The sequence below is a fragment of the Schistocerca piceifrons genome, chromosome 8 (genome assembly GCF_021461385.2).
Source record: "Schistocerca piceifrons isolate TAMUIC-IGC-003096 chromosome 8, iqSchPice1.1, whole genome shotgun sequence".
Classification (NCBI taxonomy): Eukaryota; Metazoa; Arthropoda; class Insecta; order Orthoptera; family Acrididae; genus Schistocerca; species Schistocerca piceifrons.
Genome location: NC_060145.1, coordinates 328025218 through 328046018, shown reverse-complemented (window position 1 = coordinate 328046018; position 20801 = coordinate 328025218).

The following is a 20801-nucleotide window of genomic DNA, read 5'->3' as shown; positions in this document are numbered from 1 at the left end:
TGGACATTTTGTTTTGATCCACCTACCGCTTTGACATAAGACCAAAATTTCTTAGGATTTTCTGCCAAGTCAGTACATAGAACTTTACTTTCGAATTCATTGAACGCCTCTCGCATAGCCCTCCTCACACTACATTTCGCTTCGCGTAATTTTTGTTTGTCTGCAAGGCTTTGGCTATGTTTATATTTGCTGTGAAGTTCCCTATGCTTCCGCAGCAGTTTTATAACTCGGTTGTTGTACCACGGTGGCTCTTTTCCATCTCTTACGATCTTGCTTGGCACATACTCATCTAACGCATTATGTACTACGGTTTTGAACTTGTCCACTGATCCTCAACACTATCTGTACTTGAGACAAAACTTTTGTGTTGAGCCAACAGGTACTCTGAATTCTGCTTTTTGTCACTTTTTCTAAACAGAAAAATCTTCCTACCCTTTTTAATATTCCTATTTACGGCTGAAATCATCGATGCCGTAACGGCTTTATGATCGCTATTGGGCATCTGGCTCGGAGCTGCCCATGAAGTAACCGATTTGTTACAGTTGGTTGCGAAACAGTACTGCCAACTGTTCTCAAACTTGTTTTGTAAATAAAACTGCCTTTTGCTGCTGCTGCTAATTACTTTATTTATCCCATACCCGTTTCGCCTTCTCCTGTTCTAAGGCATCATCAGTGAGATCTATAACGATACAGTTTTGTTAGTTATAGATTGTCAAACAGTTCACTTTGCGATTTTTTTGTAAAAAAAGTTATTACTTACGATTTGCTGATCTGCGTTTCCTTAAATCTGGTCTGGAGGTCGCACTACCACTTTTATCACTGCCATATAATCACACCTTTGTGTTCTGGCCTTCCTCACACTGTTCACCACGTTTCTCGCTCTTTTTTGTGGTGGACTATTGTTCTTTTGTCACTCGATACAACCATTTCATAGTACACTGTTTTTCACAACGTAAATATTGCGACTCCATTACGTGTTTAATCTTCTTTGGTATGTTTACCTATTTGTTGCCAACCTAACGAAGTATATGTTCGAGACTAACTTCTATTTATGATGTTTATTTTTCTTTTTCTTTTTTGGGCGGGTTGTAATAGCTGATAGCGAGTGGTTGAAAACTTTGGTGACAGCTGATTTGACTTTTCGCTTCAATATTCTGTGGAGAGGTTCATGGATGAGTGTAAGGATGTTGGGTTCCACTACTATTACATTAATACTTTTTGCGAACGTTATTCTATTATTTTATCTATTAGTGTAAATAATGAATTGCTTGGCATGTGTACTTGGCCATTCAACAGAATTTTCCCCTCTGCTTTGGTTTTCTGTATGTGGTAATTTTCCTGCATGATTAGGAGATGTTTTTTATTGTTGATTCTAATTATTTTCATGTCATCTTGTCTAGTGGTTGGTTTGTGGTCATTTTCTCTTAGGTGTAACACTTGTGAAGGCACATACATTGGACAATCTGGTAGAACATTTCCAGAATGAGATTTTCACTCTGCAGCGGAGTGTGCACTGATATGAAACTTCCTGGCAGATTAAAACTGTGTTCCCGACCGAGACTCGAACTCGGGACCTTTGCCTTTCGCGGGCAAGTGCTCTACCAGAAGTACTGGCAGAAGTAAAGCTGTGAGGACCGGGCGTGAGTCGTGTTTCGGTAGTTGAGATGGCAGAGCACTTGCCCGCGAAAGGAAAAGGTCCCAGGTTCGAGTCTCGGTCGGGCACACAGTTTTAATCTGCCAGGAAGTTTCAGATAGAACATTTGATGTCAAATACAAAGAACACATGAGAGCCTGGAAATATGGGACAAATCACTCCACATTTGCAGAACACCTAAGAGAAAATGACCACAAACCAACTACTAGAGAATATGACTTGGAAACAATTAGAATCAACAATAAAAAACACCTCCTAACCACGCAATAAAATTACCACATACAGAAAACCAAAGCAGAGGGGAAAACCCTGTTGAATTACCAAGCAATTCATTACTTACACTAATAGATAAAATAATAGAATAACGTTCGCAAAAAGCATTAATGTAATAGTAATGGAACCCAACATCTTTACACTCACTCATCCATGAACCTCCCCACAGAAAATTGAAGCGAAAAGTCAAATCAGCTGTCACCAAAGTTTTCAACCACCCGCTATCAGCTATTACAACACGCCCAAAAAAAAGAAAAATAAACATCATAAACAGAAGTTAGTCTCGAACATATACTTCGTTAGGTTAGCAACAAATAGGTAAACATACCAAAGAACATTAAACACGTAATGGAGTCGCAATATTTACGTTGTGAAAAACAGTGTACGACGAAATAGTTGTATCGAGTGACAAAAGAACAATAGTCCACCACAAAAAAGAGCGAGAAACGTGGTGAACAGTGTGAGGAAGGCCAGAATACAAAGATGTGGTTATATGGCAGTGATAAAAGTGGTAGTGCGACCTCCAGACCATATGTGAGGAAACGCAGATCAGCAAATCGTAAGTAATAACTTTTTTACAAAAAAATCGCAAAGTGAACTGCTTAATAATCTAAAACTAACAAAACTCTATCGCTCTATATCCCACTGATGATGCCTTAGAACAGGAGAAGGCGAAACGGGTATGGGAAAAATAAAGTAACTAGCAGCAGGAAAAGGCAGTTTTATTTACAAAACAAGTATTTATATGCTAGCTGCGGAGGATGGCCACACAAACAAACTTGTTGTTCTCAAACTGCTGGTGCAGATGCAGTCAGAGCCACGCGCCGAACACGATGGTCTTCCCTCTCGGTAGTACCACGTGGCCGTCTGGAGCCCGGTCTTCTTGCGGCCGTACATTCTAATGACCACCGCGGCCAGTAATCGTGTAAAGTGGTTACATTCCTGCCAAGTCTTTCTGTATTGTCGCAGAAGGAATTTATAGCTTCCTCATAGCCCAATTACACGACCTCGTCAAACTCGGTGATGTGTCGATAATGACGTCTTTGTCGCCTTAAAGGCATTCTTGACTAACATCAGCTTACCACATCCAATCTCAAAACTAATTATCGCTTACAACCGTTACAGCGTATATTTAAAGCAAACCTGATTTGCATCCTCATAGAGGCGTAGATAAGTCATTCTTATTCGACTGGCACGATATTTGTAGAGACGTCATCTTTCAGATGCAGAAACACACCTACCAACTTTTGTTTATGTCGCACAAGTTCTTCTTGGTGTTGCGATTTTTTTTCCGTCGGTGTCTATGCTCTCTCAGTGCAGTGTTGATCACGTATTGCTTGTGCACTCTTACGGATGCCCTCGGAGTTTGCAGGCCGTTCAATATAAGACGGAACCGTCCCACGCGGTTGTTGAGGGCATCGCGCTAAAATCGTCGGCACACGGACCGTGCATCCGAACGTTGAGCGTCGAGCGTGCCGAGTTTCTGACGTCATAGCGTGGAATAGCACGTTCGGGAGTCTAGCAGATCAGATATTCTGAGCGTGCGTCTGAGCGTTGGCTAATGAGATGGCACAACGCCACCTACGTCACATGCACGCCATCTTCCTTCGGCACAGAGTTGTGAGGCGCCATATTGGCATTCATTTCAAGCCTATACGTATATATGCCGTTTCTGAGCACCAGCAAATTGAGACTCATTCGAAATCCCGTTGTTAACTGTGCGATTCGTAGCAAAAAAAGAACGAGAAACATCATATTCGTGGCAAAAGAATTATTGTAACTTGAGTGTTATGAGTGTATGCCATTTGAAGGCAACGACACACTAAGGATCCACCAAAAACGAATTTGTCTTGATACAATTTGTTATAATTAAATTTCAATTAGTACTATAGCTACAATTAAAGCTTTTAGCTAGTGGGAATATATTAGGATTAGCTGTGTGAGGTTTGTTGTCAGTTTAGCGAGCCGGCACGGTAGCTCAGCGTGTTCGGCCAGAGAGCTGGTTGGCCTCTGTAATAAAAAACTGGGTGAAACGATCAACAACGAACTTGAACGGATGTCATGTGATGTCCACAACGACCAACATCGAACAAAATTCCGAAAAAAAAGGCATAGTGATTAGCGTTACCGTCTTCTATTGTAATGCGTGAAATGCCGAGGATTCGCGTTTCGTCACGTCTAATTTTTTTTTTCCTAACATTCGCGTAATAGGTTCTGACGCATTATTATTAGTTTAATATAATTACATACTATAGTATTCGATGTTATGTAAATATAAGATCACCTTTTTTTGAGGAGTGAGTTTGTTCGATTGGCTTATACTACAGGATAGATTGCGCTACTTCTATAAAGATATTTTGCTCCTTTTTCCTTTACGTGTCATAATTCACATGCTGCAAAACTTCCGCTACTGGGCAGGAACAGTGATCAAATAAGAATGACCTTAGAGTTTTACTAAAATGTGGGAATGGTGAAATAATGCTTATCTTACGTGGAAATTTGTATCGCACTGTTTGTAATAGAACTTTTATAAGCCTGTGTCCTTACTTATTGGACATGGTACTTTCCTTTTCGTCTTGAAACATGTACATGGATATTGAAATTTTTATTTATGTATATTACATGTAGAACAACGTGACTAGCCTATGGGCAATGGAGGAAATGTGCGTTTTGATAGAGTTAATGTGGGAATTTTACGAGCAACCGTTTATAAACAGTGTGATTTACGAACTAGAAACATCCCGCAACTGCCGCTGGAGTGCGATGTGATGGCGTATAGCACGTTGGGGCCCACGCACCGTATGCACAAGTCGCGTCGTTCCTGAGCGTTCAGCAGCATGTTGAACTCAACGCGCTCAACGTTGACGTTCGACAGCACGATCCGTGTGCCGACGGCTTAAGGCTGTGTTCACTGTGGCACCGACAAAGACGTCAGACGCCTTTGACAGAGGCCGCCCGATAACATCGGCCGACACCTTGGTCACAGTGCGCCCGATCTCCTTCGTCAGTTTTGGCAGCATCAAGGAGGTGAGTTTCGCTAGATTGGACTCTATTCCATCAAGGAGGTTGAAATCCATTTTAATCTCCTTGAGTGAGATCGATACCACAACGCCTCTGGACTTGGATCCGAGTACTGCACAGCAGCTTTTGCTGCTAAAAAGACGCCTAATGCGTGTGAATGAGTTACGTCCGCCTCGAAATGAACGTGGTGAGTACTGTACACACTTTCCTCAGTTACTTTGGCAACTAGACAAGTTTTTAGAATACGAGTGTGACGAAAAATCTTTCTATTACATATTCGATGTGATTCGTGGCGAACTGAAGAGCAAGGTCACTAACGCTCTGCACAGCTTCAAGTAAAATCAGCAAAACAGACATGTCAGTTAACCTTCGATGACTTGTCATGCAGCATACGTGTGAAAGACAAACGTAAATTTCCGAATAAGACACTCTGAATACCTAAAGCACTGGAAAGTGTAAACACGCTGCCACATTTGCAAATCACGTCATATAACAGTATCACCACTCCACTGGCATAAAAACTGCAATAAAGAGTAATAATAATTCCAAAAAAGATCATTTACAGTAGCTTTAAGCATAAGATCAACCACACTTCTCACTTGAACAAATTATTTTTTGTAATTATAATTTACGCCCAAAATTTTCGATGAAGATTTTGCTTGTTTGTAGTTTCCAAGAAAGTTGCGATTTCAGTCCATAGATTCCGAGTATGTCCCGTTCTGACATTTTTCATCCTAATTACCTCACAAACTCCTTTCTTGGACAAAACTTACCAGATTCTCACAGTCCACGTTTAGTTAGTGAGAAAGTCTGCCGATTTGACAGAAGAAAACGACCTAATCTGAATTTCACCGATTATCGCGCACGGTCTGTACGTTCGGTGGATGAGTCAGTCAGGCAGTAGCAGCCGGCCGAGACACAAGCAGCAACAGGGAAGTAACAAAGTTTGTGACTTTTACGAGTTCCTAACCAGGGGCGAATTTTATAATACCATCTGTGTGCCTTAATAGTTTAGTTTCTTGAGTTTTGGCATGTTTATTTAATATCTAATAGCCACAGTGCTTGCGTTTCATTTGTGTCGGAAAGTAAACCGATTTTGTGATATATTACAAGTTCCTAATCATGGCGGAATTATTTAGTTTCACCTCAGTGTTTCGGTAGTTAGGTTTTTGAATCTCTGTGTATTAATCTAATTTATTAGATACAGTGCCTGCGTTTTCGTCAGTGCCTACAGTAGAGTTGTGCATCACGTGCCGATAGTCCGTTTATCTGCATAGTTTACTTTTCCACGATCTTTAGTATGCACAGGAACTGCGAGTATTGTGTGCGGATGCGAGTCGAGTTGGTGACACTTCGCTCTCAGCTTCAGGCTGTGATGGCTTCTGTTACACAGCTTAAGGTTGCAGTGGATGGGCACCACTGTTGTGGGCCGACCGTGGGGATCCAACGGACGTCCAGCACGTCCGTCATGCTATCGGTCCTCACTGGTGGCCAACCCAGTTGACCCCTCACCTGTGGTCGAGTGGGAGGTCGCCCCGGGACGTATCAGACGGGGAAAGATTCGGCCGCTCGTAAAGCCTCCCCAGTTTGTCTGACAAACAGGTTTCAGGTGCTGTCTGTGGCTGACACTGTCGTTGAGCCAGATGCTGTCGCCTGTCTCTCAACCTGCAAGATCCGGCCAATCACAAAGGGTGGATCATTGATAGTTGGGGAGCTCCAGCGTTAGAGGCGTTATGGGGCCCCTTAGGGACATGGCTGCCAAGAAGGGAAAGAAAACCAATGTGCACTCCGTGTACATACCGCTGGTGGCGGGGAGGGGGGGGGGTCATTCCAGATGTGAAACGGGTCTTGCCGGATGCCATGAAGACAACAGTCAGCAGCCAACCAACTGCATGTGGTTTCTCACGTCGGTACCAATGATGAGTGTCAATTTGGAACAAAAGAGATTCTCTCTGGTTTCGAGCGGCTAACAGAAGTGGTAAAGGCTGCCAGTCTTGCTTGCACGATGAAAGCAGAGCTGATCATTTGCAGCATAGTCGACAGGACCGATTGCGGACCTCTGATACAGAGCCGAGTGGAGGGTCTGAATCAGAGGCTCAGACAGCGTAGGCTGCAGATTCCTCGACCTGCGCCAAGCGGTGGTTGGGTTTCGGGTTCCGCTGAATTGGTCAGGAGTTCACTATACGCAGGAGTCGTCTACGCGGGTAGTAGGGGCTGTGTGGCGTGAAATGGGTGGTTTTTTAGGTTAAAGGGTCTCGGGAAAACACAAGTAAGGCTTCAGTCACAAAGGGTGCAGTCCCAATACAGGAAGAAAGTAGATACAGGAACCAACGGTATAACAGTTGTAAATTGTCGTAGCAGTGTTGGGAAAGTACCCAGAGCTCTAAGCGCTAATAGAAAGCACTGATACTCAAATAGTTATAGGCACTGAAAGCTGGCTAAAGCCGGAGATAAGCTCAGCCGAAATTTTTGCGAAGAACCTAACGGTGTTCCGAAAGGATAGGCAAAATACGGTTGGCAGTGGTGTGGTTGTTGTTGTTAGAAGTATCTTATCTTGTCGCGAAATTGAAGTAGATAGTTCATGTGAGTTAATATAGGCAGAGGTCATTGTTGGCAACCGGAATAAAATAATAATTGGATCCTTTTACCGACCTCCCAATGCAGGTGATACAGTTGCTGAAAGGTTCAAAGAAAGCTTGATTTCAAACACGTACCAGGCTCATACGATTATAGTTGGTGGTCACTTACCCTCGATATGTTGGCGAAAATACATGTTTAATTCCAGAGGTACGCATAAAACATCATTCGAAATTATGCTAAACGCGTTCTCTGAAAATTATTTCGAGCAGTTAGTTCATGAACACACGCGAATACTAAACGGTTGTGAAAACACACTTGACCTCTCAGCAACAAATAATCATGAGTTAATAACGAGCATCAAAACCGATACAGGGTTAGTGAACACAGAATTGTCGTAGCGAGACTGAATATTGTAACCGCCAAATCCTCCAAAAATAAACAAAAAATATACCTATTCAAAAAATCAGATAAAAAGGCATCAAGCGCTTCCTGAAAGACAATTTCCACTCCTTCCAAATTAATAAAATATATGTAGACCAGATGTGGCCTGAATTCAAAGAAATAGTATCTGCAGCAATTGAGAGGTTTATACCAAATAAATTAACAAACGACGGAGCTGATCCTCCTCGGTACACAAAAGAGGTTAGAACACTGTTGCAGAAACAACAAAACAAACGTGCCAAATTTAAACAGACGCAAAATCCCTAGGATTGGCGATCTTTTACAGAAGCTCGAAATTTAGCGCGGACTTCAATGCGAGATGCTTATAACAGTTTCCACAAACAAAATTCGTCTCGAAACCTGGCAGAAAATCCAAAGAGATTCTGGTCGTATGTGAAGTATGTCAGCGGCAAGAAGCAATCAACGCCTTCTCGGCGCGATAACAACGGCGATAATTTCGAAGACAGTGCCGCCAAAATAGAGTTACTGAACACTGCCCTCCGAAATGCCTACACAAAAGAAGACGAAGTAAATATTCCAGAATTCGAATCAGGAACAGCTGCCAACATTTACTGACGCAGAAGAAAATATCCGCGGAGTAGTGAAGCAACTCAAATTACTTAAAGCAAGTCTTCTGGTCCAGACTGTACACCAATTAGGCTCCTTTCGGAGTATGCTGATGCATTAGCTCCATACTTGACAATCATATACAACCGTTCGCTCGACAAAAGATCCGTACTCGAAGACTGGAAAGCTATACATGTCACACCACTATTCAAGAAAGGTAGTAGGAGTAATCCACTAAATTACAGCCCAAATCATTAATGTCGATATGCAGCAGGATTCTGGAACATATATTGTGTTCGAACACTATGAATTCCCTCGAAGAAAACAGTCTATTGACACACTGTCAACATGGGTTTAGAAAACATCGTTATTGTGAAACACAACTGGCTCTTTATTCGAATGAAATCTTGATTGCTATTGAAATGGGATTTCAGATCAATTCCGTATTTCTGGATTTCCGGAAGGCTTTTGACACTGTACTACACAAGCGGTTTCTAGTGAAATTGCGTGCTTATGGAATATCATCTCATTTATGTGACTGGATTTGTGACGTCCTGTCAGAGAGGTTACAGTTCGTAGTAATTGACGGGAAGTTATCGAGTAAAACAGAAGTGATTTCTGGCGTTCCCCAAGGTAGTGTTATAGGCCCTTTGCTGTTCCTTATCTACACTAATGGCCATTAAAATTGCTGCACCAAGAAGAAATGCAGATGATAAACGGGCATTCACTGGACAAATACATTATACTAGACCTGACATATGATTACATTTTCATGCAATTTGGGTGCACAGATCCCGAGAAATCAGTACCCAGAACAACCACCTATGGTCGTAATAACGGCCTTGATACGCTTGGATGGCCTATACCGGTACAGCTGCCCATGCAGCTTCAACACGATACCACAGTTCATCAAGAGTAGTGACTGGCGTATTGTGACGAGCTAGTTGCTCGGCCACCATTGACCAGACGTTTTCAGTTGGTGAGAGATCTGCAGAATATGCTGGCCAGGGGAGCAGTCGAATATTTTCTGTAACCAGAAAGGCCCGTACAGGACTTGTAACATGCGGTCGTGCATTATCCTGCTGAAATGTAGGGTTTCGCTGGGATCGAATGAAGCGTAGAGAGACGGGTCGTAACACATCTGAAATGTAACATCCACTGTTCAAAGTGCCGTCAATGCGAACAAGAGGTGACCAAGACGTGTAACCAATGGCACCCCATACCATCACGCCGGGTGATACGCCAGTATGGCGATCACGAATACACGCTTCCAATGTGCGTTCACCGCGATGTCGCCAAACACGGATGCGACCATCATGATGCTGTAAACAGAACCTGGATTCATCCGAAAAAATGACGTTTTACCATTCGTGCACCCAGGTTCGCAGGCGCTCCTGTCTGTGATTCAGCGGCAAGGGTAACCGCAGCCATGGTCTCCGAACTGATAGTCCATGCTGCTGCAAACGTCGTCGAACTGTTCGTGCAGATGGTTGTTGTCTTGCAAACGTCCCCATCTGTTGACTCTGGGATCGAGACGGGGCTGCACGATCCGTTACAGCCATGCGGATAAGATGCCTGTCATCTCGACTACTAGTGATACGAGGCCGTTGGGATCCAGCACGACGTTCCGTATTACCCTCCTGAACCCACCGATTCCATATTCTGCTAACAGTCATTGGATCTCGACCAACGCGAGCAGCAATGTCGCGATACGATAAACCGCAATCGCGATAGGCTACAATCCGACCTTTATCAAAGTTGGAAACGTGATGATACGCATTTCTCGTCCTTACACGAGGCATCACAACAACGTTTCACCAGGCAACGCCGGTCAACTGCTGTTTGTGTATGAGAAATCGGTTGGAAACGTTCCTCATGTCAGCACGTTGTAGGTGTCGCCACCGGCGCCAACCTTGTGTGAATGCTTTGAAAAGCTAACCATTTGCATATCACAGCATCTTCTTCCTGTCGGTTAAATTTCGCGTCTACAGCACGTCAACTTCGTGGTGTAGCAATTTTAATGGCCAGTAGTGTATATAAATGATTTGGGAGACAATATGAGCTGCCGTCTTAGGTTTTTTGCAAATGACGCTGTCGTTTATCGGCTAATAAAGTCATCAGAAGACCAAAACAAACTGCAAAACGATTTAGAAAAGAGATCTGTATGGTGCGAAAATTGGCAGTTGACCCTAAATAACGAATAGTGTGAGGTCATGCACATGAGTGCTAAAAGGAATCGTTAAACTTCGGTTACATGATAAATCAGTCAAATCTAAGCGACGTAAATTCAACTAAATACTTAGGAATTAGAATTACGAACAACTTAAATTGGAAGAAACACACAGAAAATGTTATGGGGGAACGCTAACCAAAGACTGCGTTTTGTTGTCAGGACACTTAGAAAATGTAACAGACCTACTAAGGAGACTGCCTAAACTACGCTTGTCCGTCCTCTTTTGAATACTGCTGTGCGGTGTGGGATCCTTACCAGGTAGCACTGACTGAGTACATTGAAAAAGTTCAAAGAAGAGTAACACGTTTTGTATTATCGCGAAATATGAGAGAGAGTGTCCCTGAAATGATACAGGATCATTAAAAGAAAGGCGACAGAATCTTCTCACAAAATTCCAATCATGAACTTTCCCTCCGAATGAGAAAATATTTTGTTGACACCGATCTACATAGGGAGAAGCGATCACCACGATAAAATAAGGGAAATGAGAGCTCGTACGAAAAGATACGGGTGTTTGTTCTTTCCGCGCGCTATATGAGATTGGAATAATAGAAAATTGTGAAGGTGGTTCGATGAACCCTCTGCAAGGCGCTTAAATGTGATTTGCAGAGTATCCATGTAGATGCAGACGTCGGCTGCACTGTGACCGCGCACGTAGTGGCGTACTGATTTGTTAAGATCAGCCATCTTCGGCCGATGTCGGTCGTCATTGAAATCCACCCGTGTCGGCCCGAATATAACGACAGCCTTTTTTGGGTTTTAATGGCAGCTGCCTGAAATGTTCGCCGGCCACACAACTGACTGCTTGCCGGGGTTGCCGACTGGACAGGCGTACGTGGCACGCGTAGGAGACCCGAGCCCTGTGGACTGGACTCTCAGGCGAAATGTTGAAGCCATGTTAATTAAAAAGGAGAATTAAGATTAATTTTTTATTATGAAAATGAATTACTAAACTGCGGAGATCCCCAGAACTATTTCAAATAAACACAAATGTCCCTTTAAAACACCAGCAGAAAATATCAACCCACCTGCCATCCATGAAGTCTAGAAAGCTTAGAAAGAGCTCAGAGACTACAAAGGAGATGGATAAGATCAAATACTTGCGAAATTTTGGAAATATGGAGTAGACCCATGAAGATATCAGTACACCAATGCATAGTCAAAATCTATGAGGTTACGCCAAAAGAAATGCACATTATTTTTTTTAAATCCATCTTTTATTCTACATATTTGAAAGTTTTACAGTGTGCAGATACATCCTTTAGGAAGAATATTTTCAGTTCTCCACATAATTTCCATCCCTCAAAACTGCCTTACGCCATCTTGGAACCAGCTCCTGTATCCCCGCACGGTAAAATTCTGGACCAAATTGTTGGAACCACTGTTTGGCAGCGTGCACAAGGAAGTCATCATCTTCAAACCTTGTTCCACGAAGAGAGTCTTTCAGTTTCCCAAAGAGATGATAGTCACATGGAGCCAGGTCAGGACTGTAAGGCGGGTGTTTCAGTGTTATCCATCCGAGTTTTGTGATCGCTTCCACGGTTTTTTGACTGTCATGTCGCCGTGCATTGTCGTGCAACAGCAAACCTTCCTGCTTTTGCTGATGTGGTCGAACACGACTGAGTCGAGCTTGAAGTTTCTTCAGTGTCGTCACATATGCATCTGAAATTATGGTAGTTCCACCTGGCATGATGTCCACAAGCAAGAGTCCTTCGGAATCGAAAAATACCGTAGCCATAACTTTTCCAGCAGAAGGTGTGGTTTTGAATTTTTTTTCTTGGGTGAATTTACATGATGCCACTCCATTGATTGCCTCTTCATCTCTGGTGAAAAACGATGGAGCCACGTTTCACACCTCTCACAATTCTTCCAAGAAATTCATCTCCACCATCCTCGTACTCTTCCAAAAGTTCGCTGCATACCGTTTTTCTTGATTCTTTGTGAGCCTGGGAACCCACCTGGCACAAACCTTTTTTAACGCCATCACTTTCAGTATTCTGCAAACACTTCCTTCCACTATCCCAACGTAGCGTGACAATTCGCTCACTGTCATGCGTCTGTCAGCAGTCACATATTCGTTAACTCTCTGCACATTGTCTGGAGTGTGTGCAGTACGAGGCCTGCCGCTGCGAAGACAATCCTCAATATTGCCATGCCCGCTTTCATCACGTAACCTGCTTGCCCACCAACTAACTGTACTACGATCGACAACAGCACCTCCATACACCTTTTTCAACCTCTTGTGGATGTTTCACGCTGTCTCGTTTTCACAGCACAGGAATTCTATGACAGAACGTTGCTTCTGACGAACGTCGAGTGTAGCAGCCATCTTGAAGACATGCTGTGACAGCGCCACTCACGGAAACAGGTTGAACTAAGTTTGAAAACAAGCGGGAAGAATGTATCTACACACTGTAAAACTTTCACACATGCAGAATGAAAACTGTATCTTTACAAAAAAAGTGTGCATTTATTTTGGAGTGACCCTCGTAGAAAAAAGAAGAATACGTAGGAGAAATCATTACATACAATCTGGACGAGAAAGCTGCATGGCAACAGAGAACTAATGAAATAATAAAAGTTCAAAAATTAACGTGGTCTAGATATAATAAACAATGACTATCCATCAAAACTAAATTAAAACATTGCAAACCGTGGTTCAACCAGAGTGACATAGGGAAGTTAAACTCTTTTCAGTGATCACGGAAAAGCAGAATCGAGAAAATCCTAAGAGCAAATAGCAGAATAGCTAGAAGTAAAATACAGGGTGAGCATTAGTAGAATCGACTAACTACAGGGATAGATTCCTGACTAGAAATAGAGAAGAAAATGTTCTATGAACATGTACCCGGCAATACATCATTACCACGATAGACATCTGATTACGTGCCCTGTGTTTCTTGTGTGTCGCAGGCTGTGTGATTGACGCAGAGTACTGCAAGCTGCAGAATAGTATTCCTGTCGGGAATAAGCCAATATGGGGTTAGTGTATGGCCAAGCAGATGGAAACGGTCGAGAGGCAGCACAGCTATACCAAAACGTACCCTCACAGATACCAACAACATCACACAACATTTCAAGCTATTTTCGGGATTGTGTGACCGTGGTCCTTTCAGACAGACGAATGTGCAGGGAGGCGCCGGACTGCGTATACCAGATATGGAGGACCGAGTTCTACAGGATCTACATCTACATCTACATTTATACTCCGCAAGCCACCCAACGGTGTGTGGCGGAGGGCACTGTCATTACCTCCCTTTCCTGTTCCAGCCGCGTATGGTTCGCGGGGAACGACTGCCGGAAAGCCTCCGTGCGCGCTCGAATCTAATTTTACATTCGTGATCTCCTCGGTAGGTATAAGTAGGGGGAAGCAATATATTCGATACCTCATCCAGAAACGCACCCTCTCAAAACCTGGACAGAAAGCTACACCGCGATGCAGAGCGCCTCTCTTGCAGAGTCTGCCACTTGAGTTTGCTAAACATCTCCGTAACGCTTACCAAATAACCCTGTGACGAAACGCGCCGCTCTTCTTTGGATCTTCTCTATCTCCTCTGTCAACCCGACCTGGTACATATCCCACACTGATGAGCAATACTCAAGTATAGTGATCATTTATTCCAGGGAAAAGCTGCGGGGTCAACAACAGTAATCTGTTCTTTCGAGAACAGTTACTGTCTTCATATATACTCAAGTATAGGTCGAACGAGTGTTTTGTAAGCCATCTCCTTTGTTGGTGGACTACATTTTCTAAGGACTCTCCCAATGAATCTCAACCTGGCACCCGCCTTACCAACAATTAATTTTATATGATCATTCCACCTCAAATCGTTCCGCACGCATACTCCCAGTTATTTTACAGAAGTAATTGCTACCAGTGTTCGTTCCGCTATCATATAATCATACAATAAAGGATCCTTTTTTCTATGTATTCGCAATACATTACATTTGTCTATGTTAAGGGTCAGTTGCCACTCCCTGCACCAAGTGCCTATCCGCTGCAGATTGTCCTGTATTTCGCTGCAATTTTCTAATGCTGCAACTTCTCTGTATACTACAGCATCATCCGCGAAAAGCCGCATGGAACTTCGGTGTTGAGGCGAGCCCTAGTATAAGCTCCAGGTAAGTGGTCCACCAACGTCGTGGAAGCCAAAGTAGATTATGTGTGTGCTGCATGACATTGCATCCCATGAAGGACACTTTGGTCATCTGTTGTGACGTGGATACGATGCAGCTCTGTACTATGTTGCAGGACGATTTGTTGTCGTTGCACGCACGCACACCGTTCATTTCCGGACACATGGTAACAGGAAATTTTTTCCTCCATTTCCAGTCAGGAATGCGTCCCTACAGTTCAGTTTGTTACTTTTATTAATGTTCACTCTGTATGTCAAAAGATGGACAATGGCGTATAGTACCAAATGAAGCAGTATATTGCGAACTGGAGCCCATTGCCGATACTATATGGAAGAAAAAGATATCTTGTATTAGTCACATTATGAGGACACCAGAAACCAGGTCAACAAGAAAAATTATAGCGAAACTTTGGAACAAAAAGCAACAATTAACATGAATAAAACAATTCAGGGAGGATATGAAAGAATTAGAATTAATCCTGGAAATCATGGAGGATACGAAAGAGCTAAAATTAATCCTGGCTGGAATTAATCCAAAAATAGACAGACGACATACAATAAAAAGGGCATTTACAGATGTGGGACAACAAAAAAGAAAAGATACTGGGCAATTCGGAAAGAAAACTTATTGACCAGAAAATTACTGACTGAAGTGGTCCATTGATACAGTAAAAGCAGCAGAAGAAGAAAATAAATAAGTCCAAAACAAAAGTGATGGCATGAAAAAAAAAAAAGAAAGCCAAAATTCGAGTTTACGTAGGTAACGAACTACATGAGAAAGTGGACACAATGAGAAACTTGACTCACTTACTTATTTAGGACTAACATTAGTAGGTATGTACAGACCAAAGCAGAAGTCAGATGTAGAACCGCTGACGCAAATTCAATTTATACAAAAAGAAGATGATCTTAACTTCAAAAAGGACTAGCTTTAAAGTCAGAGAATTAGCCGGCCGGTGTGGCCGAGCGGTTCTAGGAGCTTCAGTATGGAACTGCGCAACCGCTACAGACACAGGTTCAAATTATGCCTCGGCGTGGATGTGTGTGATGTCCTTAGGTTAGTTAGGTTTAAGTAGTTCTAAGTTCTAGAGGACTGATGACCTCAGATTCAGATGTTAAGTCTCATAGTGCTCAGAGCCATTTGAACCATTCAGAAAATTATTTCCTTGAGCCCATTTTCGGAGTGTGGTATATTATAGCTGTGAAAGTTGAGCTGTTGGTATTGAGGAACAGAAGAAATTAAGTTCCTTGGAGATGTGGTGTTAAGCGTGCTCAAAATAAAGTGGACTGCCACGGTTACAAACAAAGAGGTTCTTATAAGAGTGGGTGAGAAGAGAAACTCTTTGGAAGCGGGTACTTATTGTACATTTTCATCTACATAGATACTCCACACTCAACTGTACAGCGCGTGGCGGAGGGTAACCTGTAACACTACTACTTGTTTTCCTTCTGAGTCCACTCGCAGATAGAGCGAGGGAAAAACAACTGTATACAGGGTGTTACAAAAAGGTACAGCCAAACTTTCAGGAAACATTCCTCACACACTCACACACAAATAAAGAAAAGATGTTATGTGGACATGTGTCCGGAAACGCTTAATTTCCATGTTAGAGCTCATTTTAGTTTCGTCACTATGTACTGTACTTCCTCGATTAACTGCCATGATTTCATACGGGATCCTCTACCTGTGCTGCTAGAACATGTACCTTTACAAGTACGACACACCGTGTGGTTCATGCACGATGGAGCTCCTGCACATTTCAGTCGAAGTGTTCGTACGCTTCTCAACAACAGATTCGGTGACCGATGGATTGGTAGAGGCGGACCGATTCCATGGCTTCCACGCTCTCCTGACCTCAACCCTCTTGACTTTCATTTATGGGGGCATTTGAAAGCTCTTGTCTACGCAACCCCGATACCAAATGTAGAGACTCTTCGTGCTCGTATTGTGGACGGCTATGATACAATACGCGATTCTCCAGGGCTGCATCAGCGCATCAGGGATTCGATGCGACGGAGGGTGGATGCATGTATCCTCGCTAACGGACATTTTGAACATTTCCTGTAACAAAGTGTTTGAAGTCACGCTGGTTCGTTCTGTTGCTGTGTGTTTCCATTCCATGATTAATGTGATTTGTAGAGAAGTAATAAAATGAGCTCTAACATGGAAAGTAAGCGTTTACGGACACATGTCCACCTAACATATTTTCTTTCTTTGTGTGTGAGGAATGTTTCCTGAAAGTTTGGCCGTACCTTTTTGTAACACCCTGTATATGCCTCCATATGAGCCCTAATTGCTCGTATCTTCGTGGTCCTTGCGCGAAATGGTTTCTGGCGGTAGTAGGATCGTTCTCGAAAAGAACGTCAACTTCCCTCCAGGTTTTCCCATTTGAGTTCCCGAAGCATCTCCCTAATACTTTCGTGTTGTTTGAACCTACCAGTAATAAATTTTGCAGGACGCTTCTCAATTGCTTCGATATCTTCCTTATTTACGATCTGGTCTAATGAGCCATAAGGGACTCCTGAAAACGACAGCAAAGGGGCATGTTAATGGAAGAGTAAATTATGAAAGATTTGGGATGTAAGATCTGCAGAAAAATGATGAACAAATGGAAAAGGCGTGAAGAGTGGAGACTAGTTGTCAACTTAACTGCCACCAACCAGTTCTCAAATTGATCGCTACTGAGAATGAAACTATCCACAAGCCTTGTAGACTTCTACAGGGCAGGCGGCGACACAACTTGGGGAAGATGAAAGCCGAATTCCGGGAATAGTTTTTTGCTGCCATATTTAAAAGTCAGGTACGAATCTTTTTTTTTTTTCCAATGAAATTCGGTTTCCCGAGCGTCGGTTGTTTCATACGGATGGTGTCTCTACAGGTCATCCACACTTCTCGGAACGGAAAGGGACTGAACTGAAGTCAAAACATCTCACATTGCATATCAAATAGTGGGTTTCACACAGGTTATCAAAGTCAAAGTTTCTCGAGAAGAAAGTTTCGAAGTTGACGTCGGTGAAGGGACAGTCTCGTTGTCTACTAACATCGGAAGTTAACTTATTTTCGCCATGCTCACTCACATTATAGTAGTGGAGTTTATGCTTCTGTGTCTTCTTAGTCGATTTTATTATATTTTGCTTTATTTTAGTGACATAAAGCAAATGTTGCTTGACAACTTGGATATTTCGTCAAGTGGGTGTTCTTCCACAAGAGAGGCCAGCTCCGAGGAAGTGAAAAATGATTTAGGTTTTAGAATATCTCGACAGAGAAGAAGCGTATACTGTGTATAAATAAGAACATAATCTGATGATGCAATTTTCATTACATAACATTTCGCAATAGTGAAAAGTCAGCTCTATTGAAGGACAAAATACAGTTGTTTTCGATTTTATTTCGAACTTCTAAAGCAGGGCGGCCAAGGCATACCAAACATCACACGTGCGGCGTGTGCGTGCGGACCGCGGGTGGGCCAATCCCCGATAGTCACTCGGCTTCGTTCTGTCCTTTTCGAAAGTGCTTGGGAGAGCGCCACATTTCATTTAGCATTGCGGCGCGGCATTTTGTGGTCGGCACAACTCTCTGATTTCGGCAGAATCGTGGCTTACCCTTCAGTATTTGTTCAAGATATGAAGAACGTTCACAGGTCCAGCGGCAGACTGTACAAAAAGAGGCAATCTAGCGATATGCTGTCACAATCCTTTAAACGGAATGGCAGAAGAGAGGAACGAGGATTCTCAATTCACGTAAGCGACGGGTCCAGCTTACTTGGTACGGAACGATATTATAGTACCATGCAGGAATAATTGAAACTTTTAGATGACAATGAAAGAGCAAAAAATTACAACGGTCGACAGACAGGATTCATTGTTCCGTACATCAAGAAGCATTTTCTGCTAAATTTGCAGACGTAGTACACAAAGAAATTGGTGGTTCGAATAGCAAAATTTCTGACGTCACATGCATCATTCCATTTTCGGTTGCCACAGTTTTCAGTGGAAAAAACGAAGAGTATGGAGGCTTCGTATATTACTTCAAAGTGCGTTGGTTAAATCAAGAGGTATGTATGCTTGGAACGTTTTTTCGATTTAAATCTCGCTAGTGTTGAATTTGTGAAGGAATAAGAAGTGTAAGAACGAAAATTAGAACATCCGTAATGGATTGCAGATTATGCATTTTAAGTGGACCTGACTGAACACTGCCCATAGTGAGACATTGCAACGAAACTTCTTTCTGATTTGATCTGGATGGATTTAAAAATAAAATAGCGCTGTGAGAGGGGGACATTCCGACAAAGACAATCCCCTAAGCTCACTGGCGTTAAAGAAAGCGCGAGGTTTGAAGAATTCGTTTTGGCCTTGCAGGAATTACACCGATAGTTTTGTAAAGGTTTTGAGGACACTGCCGATCTTACGCCAGTTTTCGAGCTGTTTTAGAGACCGTTTGCGCCCTTGTGCATGTGCAGACGTAACTGATTGACATGTAAATTAATTCCAGTTTCAATTACAGATGTGTTTACGTTAAAACTGTCCGGAACATCTACATCGCTTTTCTCAGATACATTTGCCAAGTCTCCATAATGGCGTTGCAAAAGTGCTACAATATTTCGATCGACATATAAATGTGAAAGACCTTTTTTCGATTCTGAAACTAAATCACGATTACGTGGCAATTTGATTGCGAAACGTTGTGAAATTGTCTGCGTTTGGCCTTGCGCCGACAGTTTGCACCAGATAAAAATTATATTATGTTTTCAGCACGCCTAAAACTTATTTTGTTTGTAATCTGTGCTGTGGAGAAATGTGAAATGTAAAACCAAGTCATACGCAACACGACTGTATTGCCATTTAAATGCGGTGCGTTCGCTGTTTCCCCTTCTTACCGCTCCTGTCGCTCAGACAGTGCGACGTGGCAGTCAGGGAAATGAGAAGTGAGTCTAGTACGTGCTTTTGAACTCGCGCCTGGGCATGGTCCGCAAGACAAAATCTTGGCCACTCCTTTTCTAAAGAAATGTAGCGAATAAGGCAAACAGGCTCTTTGTATCTTCCATACATATCACAAAACTGGATGTACAGACGTATGTATGGTCCACATCTCCTTCTAAATCACTGAATTGATTTCAACCAAATTTGGTACACATATCACACACTGTCTTCAAAGAATCGTTGTGGGAGTAAAAGCCACTTGTCAGCAGGGTAGGAAAAAAAAAGAGTAGTTCGTGACGCGCGAATACCCAGACTTTATCCATCCAGTATTTGAGAATTAGAGGACTTCGTATCTTGCAACAAACTCTAAACATAATTTCAAACTTTTGCGAAACTTTTTTTCACTGACAACTCCCACAAAATACAAAATGATGAAAGGACAAAAAGTTCATCGCTTACTACATTTTCACTGTTCGTGCAGTGAAACTGTCCACGAGGCTTGACATTTTAACTGCTTACAACTTACCACACCTACAATCGCGGCATATTGTGCAGACAGTATTAACATGTACAACTGAATGTACCTGTAAAATTATATATTTTTATGCGACACATAGTTCAGAAAATATGACATCATAAAACATGGCGATGCGTGAGAAACTTCCGCATCATGCGTAACGTTTGAATTTATTACTCTATTCGCAAAACATTTTGAAGAAAGTATCCACACATGCCACTCGATGTACGAGAGTCACTCCAAAAGAAATGCACACTATTTTTTTTAAATCCATCTTTTATTCTACATGTTTGAAAGTTTTACAGTGTGTAGATACATACTTTAGGAAGAATATTTTCATTTCTCCACATAATTTATATCCCTCTCAACCGCCTTACGCCATCTTGGAACCAGCGCCTGTATACCCTCACGGTAAAATTCTGGACCAACATGTTGGAGCCACTGTTTGGCAGCGTGCAC